Below are 12,217 nucleotides of genomic sequence, written 5' to 3' on the forward strand. Positions count from 1 at the left end.
TCTATGTGGTCTGTCTCTGTGGTCTATCTGCGTGGTCTGTCTCTGTGGTCTATCTGCCTGGTCTGTCTATGTGGTCTGTCTGCGTGGTCTATCTGCGTGGTCTGTCTGTGTGGTCTATCTGCGGGGTCTGTCTCTGTGGTCTATCTGCGTGGTCTGTCTCTGTAGTCTGTCTGCGTGGTCTATCTGCGTGGTCTGTCTATGTGATCTATCTGCCTGGTCTGTCTCTGTGGTCTGTCTGCGTGGTCTATCTGAGTGGTCTGTCTATGTGATCTATCTGCCTGGTCTGTCTCTGTGGTCTATCTGCGTGGTCTGTCTATGTGATCTATCTGCCTGGTCTGTCTCTGTGGTCTATCTGCGTGGTCTATCTATGTGGTCTGTCTGCGTGGTCTATCTGCGTGGTCTGTCTCTGTGGTCTATCTGCCTGGTCTGTCTATGTGGTCTGTCTCTGTGGTCTATCTGCGTGGTCTGTCTCTGTGGTCTATCTGCGTGGTCTGTCTCTGTGGTCTGTCTGCGTGGTCTATCTGCGTGGTCTGTCTCTGTGGTCTATCTGCGTGGTCTGTCTCTGTGGTCTATCTGCGTGGTCTGTCTCTGTGGTCTATCTGCATGGTCTGTCTCTGTGGTCTATCTGCGTGGTCTGTCTATGTGATCTATCTGCCTGGTCTGTCTCTGTGGTCTATCTGCCTGGTCTGTCTATGTGGTCGGTCTGCGTGGTCTATCTGTGTGGTCTGTCTCTGTGGTCTATCTGCGTGGTCTGTCTCTGTGGTCTATCTGCCTGGTCTATCTATGTGGTCTGTCTGCGTGGTCTATCTGCGTGGTCTGTCTCTGTGGTCTATCTGCCTGGTCTGTCTATGTGGTCTGTCTGCGTGGTCTATCTGCATGGTCTGTCTCTGTGGTCTATCTGCCTGGTCTGTCTATGTGGTCTGTCTGCGTGGTCTATCTGCGTGGTCTGTCTGTGTGGTCTATCTGCATGGTCTGTCTCTGTGGTCTATCTGCCTGGTCTGTCTATGTGGTCTGTCTCTGTGGTCTATCTGCGTGGTCTGTCTCTGTGGTCTATCTGCCTGGTCTATCTATGTGGTCTGTCTGCGTGGTCTATCTGCGTGGTCTGTCTCTGTGGTCTATCTGCCTGGTCTGTCTATGTGGTCTGTCTGCGTGGTCTATCTGCATGGTCTGTCTCTGTGGTCTATCTGCCTGGTCTGTCTATGTGGTCTGTCTGCGTGGTCTATCTGCCTGGTCTGTCTCTGTGGTCTATCTGCCTGGTCTGTCTATGTGGTCTGTCTGCGTGGTCTATCTGCGTGGTCTGTCTCTGTGGTCTATCTGCGTGGTCTGTCTCTGTGGTCTATCTGCGTGGTCTGTCTATGTAACTCTCTGTGGCTGTCTGGTGTGTGATGTACTAAAGGAGTCTCACTGTCATGGGAACTGCTCTGTGTCCTGGCACTCTGCCAGTAATCCAAAAGCTTTGCTGTTGGTTGGTTGAGTCCTGGAAGTGGAGCGGGAGGATCAGCGATGCATTTGGAGGTACATAAATCATGGGATATGGTCATTTTTATTGTGGTTGCATTTTTCCTCTACCTCTGGAGTGGGTTTAGAGTGGTTCAGGCTGCTATTGTCTGCTGCTCTATGAATGCATTTCTGTATTTCCCCACGCTAAAAAAGGCCTCTTCTGAAAATCCTCTGTGTTTACAGCCTCTATCAACAGGCCACACCACAGTAACAATTGAATCATCACTCCTTTATCATGGTCCGCTCTTACATGCTGAAAAGTCTCACACTTCCGGACATAACTTTTTTATGTACAAGAGGACTAGCTCAAACCTCTATTTGCCATATATAAGAGATTTAGCCACAGACACACAGAAAAGCAGTGAAACTCTTTGCTTTGTCTAATGACAGCCAGGGTGTAAAAATAATAGTGGCTTGTGTGGAGAACATGTTTTAGCACATGGAGAATTGAGCTACATTACTTCGTTTTTGGTGCTACCCAAGAGTTCATTTATCTGTATTTTATTACTCATCATGGGTAATGAACTTTCTCTTTAGGGACAATTACATTTTACACACAAACCCTCCTTTAACTGTGGTTTTGCTAGGTTCCTGTGACTGTGGCTGCATTGCATGCACTTTTCTAAAGCTACTGCATCTCTCTGAAAATGGGAGTTGCAGAAAAAATATAGCTGTTGGAAGTAAAGACCATTTACCTGATTAAGTTTCAGTTTAAAAACACCCTGAAACATAAAGTGTTGGCAGCGTTCACACAGAACAGACAGAACAGAGATCTTGTTCCGCCACATCAGTACCCGCGTGTGTCTTTGCCTGCAGCGCTGTCACTCTGTGTGGGGGCGTCCAATATACCCCAGATACACCCCTCCACCCCACCCTATCCCGACCCGCCTGTAATAAAAAGCGTTATGAATGTATGTGTCTTAATTCTGTTCTACTCATGTCTGTGGGTGGCAGAATTAGGCAGGGGGGTAGAGAGGGGCCATTTAAATAGAAAACCGTGTCCAGTTTAACCGAGCTGCTCTAAGCCGATTTTTTAGGGTCACATTGGCACCAATGGGGGATTAGTTTTGTTCAGATCAATGTCTGATTGAGATCTTTCTCTCTCCCATTGCCTCCCTCTGTCCTCGGAGAATGCTTCCAAAGTCGTGCGATTTGTACTTGGGCAAGAAGAAAGGCTCTCCCCTCCTATGGAGGACAAAGACACATTAACTCAGTTTTGCTGATTTTCTCTCCTCCGGCAGTAAAGCTCCCGGCCTAAAGGATCAAACGTATGAAGATATGACAAATGATGGCACCCCCACGCCTCCCTGTCCTGACTGGAGATCAGCTGTTAGTTCTACAGCTACTGTTGCAGAAGTGCAAAACAGGTGGCTGCAACAAGTGTGTCGGTCTCCAAGTATGCCTGTGAGTATTTTGTCTGGTGAAGGATGTCTGTGTGTAAGTATATGGTGTAAGTATATGTGTGATATGCCGTTATATGTTTACATGACAGTCAGTCGACCATGCGGTGTCACATTGAGGGAAAGTTTGGCATTACTTCCCACGGGGTCATCAGACAACTTGAAACCATACCTCTGCTGTCTAGTAATGGCAAGTAGGCACAGTCCATGACATAAACAGAACTCTATACACTGGAGGGAGCAGAATGGGATCAACAGCCCATAGTTCATATTGTTCAATATCTAAGGTATAGGTGGCAGTATAGGCTACATCCACTGGTATGTATGTTGCCATGGTTAAAGCACCAGGGTGCTCTATGTTCATCCATACTGTATCTCAAAGCTCAACCTGTCATCATCCATAGTCAGAAACAAACAAATAAACATACAAACTAACGTAAACCTTAATTAACGGTGGCATTGTTGGTTTTCTGAACGACACTAATACGTTTTTCCGTCCTCCGACCAAACACACTCTCATTACCAAAATAAAAGACTAAATCACAAATGTGTCAGATGGATCGTCCACTCTCAGCATTGTATACACAAACACACAAGCTCCGCTCAGCAAGGATGAGACGGAAGGCATAAAAAAATGGTTTACTCTGAAAGTTTCCCAGCAACGCAAACATCAACAAGCTGGAATATTTGAATAAAATGTCCGATTGTTAATCTCAGCAAATATTAAGCTGACGGGAAGATATGTTGTATAGTTTTTAAAAAATGATGATATATATACATTTTGTTTATATTTACGGTTGAATATAAATAGTATTTCACACTATTTCTTGTAAAATTCTTAGAGCTTTAGCTCACAATGTTCAAAGCAGAGCATAGACATAATTTAATTAAGTCACACATTTCAAAAGCTGCAGCTGTTTGGCCATTTCTGTCCTTTGAATAACATTGTTTGGTGACACTCCCAATTAACATTTGTGTCTGGAGTATCTTAATATTCTTGTGTCTTAAACTAGTAACTCAGACTAACTCAATCAAACCTTTTGAGAAAAGAGTTTGAGAAACCAAAAGCCATTGCATGTTGAGGTGAGGTGTTCGTATTTTCCAGTTAATAGCAGTTACAGCATTGGCATCTGGAAATGGTTGACCACTGGCGTACTGATAGATCAGGGTCAAATGTTAGAGGTTAAATCAGGCCGGGTCTGGAGGAGATTTGGAAAACACCCCCAGGCAATCACCTGTAACCCCAAAGTCAGACAGCGAAGCAGACCTCCTGACTAACTAGAGAGCAGAAAAGCAAAGACACACCCATTCTAAAGTACAGGACAAACCTACAGGAAAGGGGTAAAAACATGGCTTCCGGTGCATGGAATATGTACTCAAAATATATGGGGTCAAAACAAGCCAAACCAAGGTGCCTCACAGGAAAACCACAGCTGTTTGAAAGCAACAGGAGCTATAGAAACAACCTCTCTAGAATTAGGCAACCCTTGATTAAGAGCAAGCATGGATAAATTAGCTCACAAGGTCATTATGGGTGCGGGGGTCATTTGCAATCTGCTCACAGCTGCAGGGTTGGGTAGAAGCCAACCCTGCATGTGTATGTGTGTGTGTGTGTGTGTGAGGGAGATGAGGCGGCATTCAAGGACTGAAGAGAGGAACCCTTTCTGTAATTATACTGACACCACACCATAACTACTCAAATGTAATAAGTATTGGTATGTAACTCAGAGTCAGCAGGTTCCAGTTCACACAGGGTTCAGAGTATACACAGACATTAGATCCTATAAAAAGGCTAGTCCAACATCCATACATAATCTCATACACTTCAAAACTTCCCTTCCATTCACTTCAAATGTATATTATACACTATATATACAAAAGTATGTGGACACCCCTTCAAATTAGTGGATTCTGCTATTTCAGCCACACCCGTTGCTGACAGGTGCATAAAATCAAGCACACAGCCATGCAATCTCTATACACAAACATCGGCAGTAGAATGGCCTTAGTGAAGAGCTCAGTGACTCTCAATGTGGCACCGTCATAGGATGTCACCTTTCCAACAAGTTAGTTTGTTAAATTTCTGCTCTGCTAGAGCTGCCACGGTCAACTGTAAGTGCTGTTATTGAGAAGTGGAAATGTCTAGGAGCAACAAATCAAATCAAATGTATTTATAAAGCCCTTCTTACATCAGCTGATATCTCAAAGTGCTGTACAGAAACTCAGCCTAAAACCCCAAACAGCAAGCAATGCAGGTGTAGAAGCACGGTGGCAAGGAAAAACTCCCTAGAAAGGCAAGAACCTGGGAAGAAACCTAGAGAGGAACCAGGCTATGAGTGGTGGCCAGTCTTCTTCTGGCTGAGCCGGGTGGAGAATGGCCAAGATGGCCAAGATGTTCAAATGTTCATAGATTACCAGCAGGGACAAATAATAATAATCACAGTGGTTGTCGAGGGTGTAACAGGTTAGCACCTCAGGAGTAAATGTCAGTTGTCTTTTCATAGCCAATCATTCAGAGTATCTCTACCGCTCCTGCTGTCTCTAGAGAATTGAAAACAGCAGGTCTGGGACAGGTAGCACGTCCGGTGAACAGGTCAGGGTTCCATAGCCGCAGGCAGAACAGTTGATACTGGAGCAGCAGCACGGCCAGGTGGACTGGGGACAGCAAGGAGTCATCAGGCCAGGTAGTCCTGAGGCATGGTCCTAGGGCTCAGGTCCTCCGAGAGAGAGAAAGAAAGAAAGAAAGAAAGAAAGAAAGAGAGAGAGAGAATTAGAGAGAGCATACTTAAATTCACACAGGACACCAGAAAAGACAGGAGAAATACTCCAGATATAACAGACGGCTCAGCAGCTCAGCATGCTCAAAGAACAGGACCGCTGAGTGCTGAAAATATAGCACATAAAAATCGTCTGTCCTCAGTTGCAACACTCACTACCGAGTTCCAAACTGCTTCTGGAATCAACGTCAGCACGAGCTGTTCATCGGGAGCTTCATGAAATGGGTTTCCATGGCCAAGCAGCCACACACAAGCCTAAGATCAACATGTGCAACGCCAAGTGTTGGCTGGAGTGGTGTAAAGTTTGCCGCAATTGGACTCTGGAGCAGTGGAAAGGCGTTCTCTGGAGTGATGACTCACACTTCACCATCTGTCAGTCCGACGGACAAATCTGGGTTTGGCGGATGCCAGGTGAAATCTACCTGCCTGAATGAATAGTGGCAACTGTAAAGTTTAGTGGAGGAGGAATAATGGTCTGGGGCTGTTTTTCATGGTTTGGGTTAGGCCCCTTAGTTCCAGTGAAGGGAAATCTTAACACTACAGCATACAATGACATTCTAGACAATTCTGTGCTTCCAACTCTGTGGCAACAGTTCGGGGAAGGCCCTTTCCTTTTTCAGCATGACAAAGCCCCCGTTGACAAAGCGAGGTTCATACAGAAATGGTTTGTCCAGATCGGTGGGGAAGAACTTGACTGGCCTGCACAGAGCCCTGACCTCAACCCATTGAACACCTTTGGGATGAATTGGAACGCTAACAGTGAGCCAGGTCTAATTGTCCAACATCACTGCCCAACCTCACTAATGCTCTTGTGGCTAAGTGGAGGTAAGTCCCCGCAGAAATGTTACAACATCTAGTGGAAAGCCTTCCCAGAAGACTAGAGGCTGTTATAGAAGCAAAACGGGGACCAACTCCATATTAATGCCCATGATTTTGGAATGAGAATTTTGATGAGCAGGTGTCCACATACTTTTGGTCATGTAGTGTATTACTGTATATAGTAGAGCCACTTATAGTATAACCACACACATCTATCTAATGGGGCAGCAAATCAGCGTTTGTTTTGACTCATCTAGAGCTGGTTTTCAGTGAGAGAGCGGGGGAGATGGACAGTGCACCTGTGAGCTGTCAGTGGACCAGACTCTAAGGAGAAGTGAGGAGAGAAGGGGGGTGGAGTGAAGACGACTGAGGAAAGAGAGATGGGGGAGGGAGGAGAGAGGGAGGGAAGGAAGGAGGCTGATGTCTAAGGGGTTCCTGGGCTCTGCAAACCACTTCATTTCTCACTTGAGTGCCTCTCTTTGGGCATTAACCCCCCCCCCCACCTAACCGCTTCAGATTGAAATTCCTCCACTCAGCAAGACCCTGTGCCCCCCTCGTCCCCCCGCGCTCGGCACACACCAAGGGGCATTCAAAACGCATTAACACCAAATCAATGGGAAACAGTGAAAAAAGCAAAAAATCTCCTTAGCAACATAATCTAGATGGTCTGACAAGAAGAGAAATGAAAAGACAGGAATAAGAGAGGGGGAGGCAGTGGCGTTTAGGAAGGGAAGAAGAATTGGACACAAAAGCTGGGCACACAGACAGCAACAAAATAGAAAATTAACACAGAAGAAACTGTTCCTTTTTCACAGGAGCACAATCAACGCTATTAAATCCCAGCCCCCCTTAAACAGCCATTAGACGGAGAAGGGGACAGGAGGGGAGGAGAGGGGTGCTGGACTCTATACAGAGCTCTATAGGGAATGTAAAGTAACTGATCCCTGGAATAAACACATTTAGTTATGTGTTATGCATGCAAAGTAAATATATCAAACTAAAAACAAGTACATAAATTCAGGCTTGAAAATGTTTGATTGACAAATATTTTATTTTTATAAATGTATCAATTATTTATCAATAATTGTTGGTAAATTAGAAATGATTTATTGAATGTATAAATTTGGTCTTGACCAAAGAGTTAATTAATTGAAATGGTTATCTATACCATCATACAATAGCCCAGCTGGAACTTAGACATAAACCATGGAAGCTTCATGGGGCGGTTCCCCGGATATGAAATCATGCAATAAAATCCCCAATTATCTTAATAACCACACACAAATGGAACATACACCTGTAAATACTTCAACTACATTAGTGAGATCCTGGAACATATCCAGTATTTATACAAACGCTTTCCTCAAGTTGAAGTGCTCATTGTCTCTGGCTCTTGTCTAGCCTTTATCCAAGCACACTGCCTTACTTTATGAGCTCATGGTCTGTCTCCTACAGCACAATGCACTGGTCTGAAGCATCTCTGAGTACCTAGTCTGTCTGGGAAAGATAGAGAGGGGAGAGCAGGGGAATGGAGGAGAGATGCACCTGGGATCAGAGATGGCAGAATGGAACATCCCTAGAACTGGTTCTGACACACCAAGTTGGGCTAGTTTGGGCTGAAGAGAGGGAGAGAGAGTGATGGAGCGGGAGATGGAAGGAGAAGGGGAGGGAATATTGTAGACTAAATGAATTGTGGGTTAGAACAGACCTATCTCATAATCGCGTGGGTGTGTGAATGTGTTGGTGTTATAATATGCGTTTGAATCTTGGTGTGTTTCAGAGTTGGGGTTTATGCATTGGTGTTTGTGTTTCTATGTGCTTCTGCTCTCTCGTCTATCTGACAGAGTAGAGGTGGATCTGCTAGGCTGCTGTGCATCTAACAGGGTAATTAGCATGGAGCTGGAACACTGGCCACCAGAAGCCCTGTAAATGACCCTTGACCTCCAGGACATGATCAGGCCATTAAGAGGAGGGGCAGGGCTGCTTTAATTAGGAGGTCATTAAAGAGACGCCCCAGCCCCACATGGGAGCATATAAAGGAATCTCAGCACACAGACTGAATGACACATACACATACACACAAACTCAGAGACACTTTTGGAGCTATTTATTTACACACATTTGCACTCATACGTTCAACCAGTAGAGACAAAACCACTCACCTGGACACACAGATCCACAATTTGACCTCACTTCACAGACTGTCTGCAATAAAAGGCCTGATTGCTTGTGAATAGCAAGTAGTGAAGGTAAATTATCATTATTTCTATGACTTTTATTCCGAGAAGGTCAAACCAAAGTGACTGTCTTCTCAGAGAGAGAATAACAAAAGAACTGTTGGACATAAGTCAGCTGTAAGAAGCCGTAGACTGCCAATACTCCCAGGAACCGCCAGTGTGGGGGGAAGAGTAGCAAAAAGAGTGCAGAAGGGTGAAAAGGGGAGGGAGAGAGGGAGGAGGAGAGGAACAGAGAGCAGGATAGAGGGTAGAGAGAGGTGAAACAACAATGTCAAATAAAGTATAAAGGTGGGGAAAAAATTGATGACAAGGCGAAGGAGGGAGCGAGAGAAAGAGAGAGTCCAGGGCCCTCTTTGTTCAAGTCTCTGATTTCACACTTGCACAAAGAGCTTTGGGGACGTTTCATCCTTTTCACGTTTCTTCTGCGTTTATTCAGCGTTATTCTGGAGCACAGGCAGTGTCTCTCCTGTATGAGAGAGGGTTCTGCCTAGAGAGGAGTCAGCTCCATTCACAGCTTTATAAATCACCTCAGCATGCACGGACCGTGGCCAATCGGCCAATTACACCCCCCTGACACACCGGGGCCGATAAAGAAGGCCCGGGACAATGGGATCACAGGCCAGATAAACGACCCTTTAATGAAGGCGGCCACAAAACAGGCCAAAACCGCGCGCCCCACTTACGTATTCCATCATGCTGTTGCCCTCACATTTCCTCTTGCTCAGCCGCCGCGGCAGACACAGCTGGGTGGAAGGAGAGGGAGAGAAAGAGAGGGAGAGAGAGAGAAAAAGGAGAGAAAAATGACTCTGCGCTCTGACACTGCTAAGCCCCCCACCCATGGCCTCTTTCAGACTTTTGGCTGAACAAAAGCATCTGTTGCCATACTGCCCCGCTCAGACCCCCCCGTACACACACACACCCGGGTCGGCCGGAGAGCTAGCGGACGGGGAAAAAGGCAGCATTGGGCCTTATGCAGCTGCGGCTGCTCACCTTGTGGCACAGACCATTGTTCTACCATTTCCAGGAGCTTCTCCATCCATCTTCGTGTCTGGGGGACAAATGAGAGAGAAAGTGTGTGAGAGAAAGAGTTAGAGAGAGAGAGGGGCACAGAACTGCAGCTGCCGAATGAATAGAAGAGGGGATGATGAGGGGATGAGAGAGGTGGGATTGAGAGACGGGAGAAGAGAAGGGGGGCAGCTGCAGGGTGGTCCTGCCCTCTACTCCCCCACCTCCAGAGTCCCAGCCCACTAACCAGGACACAAACAGCCAGGCCTCTCCTCCTCTCTCCTCTTCCAAGCTGACTGACCCACACTGGGCGCAGAACAGACACCACCTTATGACACATAAGGAGACAGAGGAGAGATGGAGGGGGAGCTATAGAGAGGGGGTGGAGTTGTGGATGTATGGAATAGTGAAAGATAGAGAGAGGAGATGAAGGGAATAAGACTATGTGTAAATAGAGACAAAAGGAGAAGAGCGGTCTCACACATACTGTATGTACACAAACAAACAAGGTTCCGCTACAATAAGTTGAGCACATAAAGTCAATTACTAGATGTTAATTACTGAGTTGTCTTAACTCCTATCTGTGCCAAAGCCAGATCTCACTAAGGCTTAAATAGTATTCTAGCCTGCTTGTTCCCAGACTCAACCATTACATTTATTGTAAGCCACAGACGAACAAACAACCTAATAATAATCGACTGAACATTTTCCAAGGAAAAACTCAAAGAGAAAAACTAGGAGAAGGAGATGGATCAAAGTGGTTATGAAATCTCTGAAATCTCAGTTGGTTATAGTTGTAGTTATGGATATGAATATGACTTCACTGAGAAACAGCAACCCAACAGTGTTGTCCTAATCAACCAATTTGATTGGCTGCAAATGGTTCCTTGCATTTTTTTTATTTTATGTTTTCAAGCAGTTTAACTGCAAAGATTTACTATGACGTAAAAAGCTGGTATTTGCCTGGTATTTACAAAGAAAATATGTGAAAACAATAAGTACTTAAGAATTAATGTCAATTGGTAACTAATTAGCACCAAATGGAATGTACTGGTACTTATATAATAAGTCTCACAGAAAGTAAACATGTATTAGGCAATTATCATATTTATTTATAGGCTGAGGCTGCGAATCCATAGGTGACCTCCCCTGTCCCGCCCCCGTCCCGCCCCCGTCCCACCCCCCCGGATCCCTTTCCCCAGAGCTGAAGATCCGAATCACATTCTGTGCATGTGTTTCTTCACCTCTACTCTACACACACATTTTTGTGGTCACCCTCCCTTCACATGTCTCACAATCGTGAATGATAATTCTTCAAGCTTTACTGGTGAAAGGTCCATGCAGCAGCATCTGCATTCCAACCATTTGATCTCAGTCAGTTTCATGGAGATATGCATTTACATCTTCTTAGATATACAGTGTTGTTTCAAAGTAGCCTACAGTATTGTTTTGAATGGTGTACAGTGAGAGAATTGTAGAGCAGATGCTGTTAGCCTACCTGTGTTTAGTTTAAATCAAAGCACATATTTTGCCTAGCGGCGCACACTGTGGAATTTTGGCCACATGAGCAGAATCATCCTAAAATCTCATAAGAAATGAGGTGGTGTTTTTGTCTTACGGTAACGTTATATATACTATGATATTATATACAGTTCTGTTATGTGGAATACTATCATAATGTGATCTTGAAGACATTGATTCAGCTTTGATCTAACTTTATTAAGCTGCACATGCGCAGAAGATTCAGGACCTTCAGCTGTCGGGAGGAGGAGGCCAAAAAAGTCTGATCCGAAGCCACTCCATTACTTATATTCCAGGAAAATATATATCAACCAAAATATCTAAAGTAGAAATGCTAATAACTATGTTTACAACAAAAAGTGTCTGCAAAAGAGAGAGTGATGACAGTCCGATCAAAGGCTGAGGGAGGTGATGGTAGGATCCATACACTGCAGGTGCAGAGATGTTGTCCCCAAGTTCAGCCCCCTCAACCCCCTCTTATACCCTCCTCCCAGACCCACACCTCCCCCCTTAATACCCCCTCTAGAGTGGGCTAGCAGTGTGTCACCCACCCCAAGTGCACGATAACCCACATTCACCACAATAATACTAAGCGCTCCATACCATCATCCCCATACCACTTAATCTAAACTCCACAGAATACACTAATTTAACAGTGTACCTCTATGAAACTCCAGCAAAGCCACTTGTATACCCAAATGTCCTACTGAACAAAAAGCGTCATCCATTACACAAAATACTTTCTAATTGACCTTTCTTCACTAGATACTAGTCTTTGATAAAGTACTCTTTAACATACCCTCACTGACTCTGAAGAAGTCCTTAAATCCCTCCCTTTGTAAATGTAAGAGTTAAAGCCCTTTTAAAGACGCTCCACCACTGCGGTTTACTGTTTTTCTGATTACTATGCAGATAAGGTCTAAGCCAAAGATCCCTACATCATAATTGTAGATGTATC

This window comes from Salmo trutta, chromosome 22 (genome assembly GCF_901001165.1).
Source record: "Salmo trutta chromosome 22, fSalTru1.1, whole genome shotgun sequence".
NCBI lineage: Eukaryota > Metazoa > Chordata > Actinopteri > Salmoniformes > Salmonidae > Salmo > Salmo trutta.